The following is a 230-nucleotide window of genomic DNA, read 5'->3' as shown; positions in this document are numbered from 1 at the left end:
GGCGCGCCCCTGAGATCCATGATTCTACCCCCAATAAGGTCCACAAAGATCCGAACTCCGCCCTTATTCTTGTGCTCTCCCTCCAACTACGACGGACACCCTCCATATAGAAACCGGCTCATCTTCAAGTTGAGACCTCCTTCCCCTGACCTGCAGCCTCCAGCAGAGTTTGGAGTTATTACCACCTACCTTCTCATCATATGATTGCAGCACATCAGTATGCATGCTGT

This window comes from Myotis lucifugus, unplaced genomic scaffold (genome assembly GCF_000147115.1).
Source record: "Myotis lucifugus unplaced genomic scaffold, Myoluc2.0 scaffold_260, whole genome shotgun sequence".
Lineage (NCBI taxonomy): Eukaryota > Metazoa > Chordata > Mammalia > Chiroptera > Vespertilionidae > Myotis > Myotis lucifugus.
The sequence above is the reverse complement of the archived record's forward strand: the minus strand, read 5'-3'. Positions refer to the sequence as shown.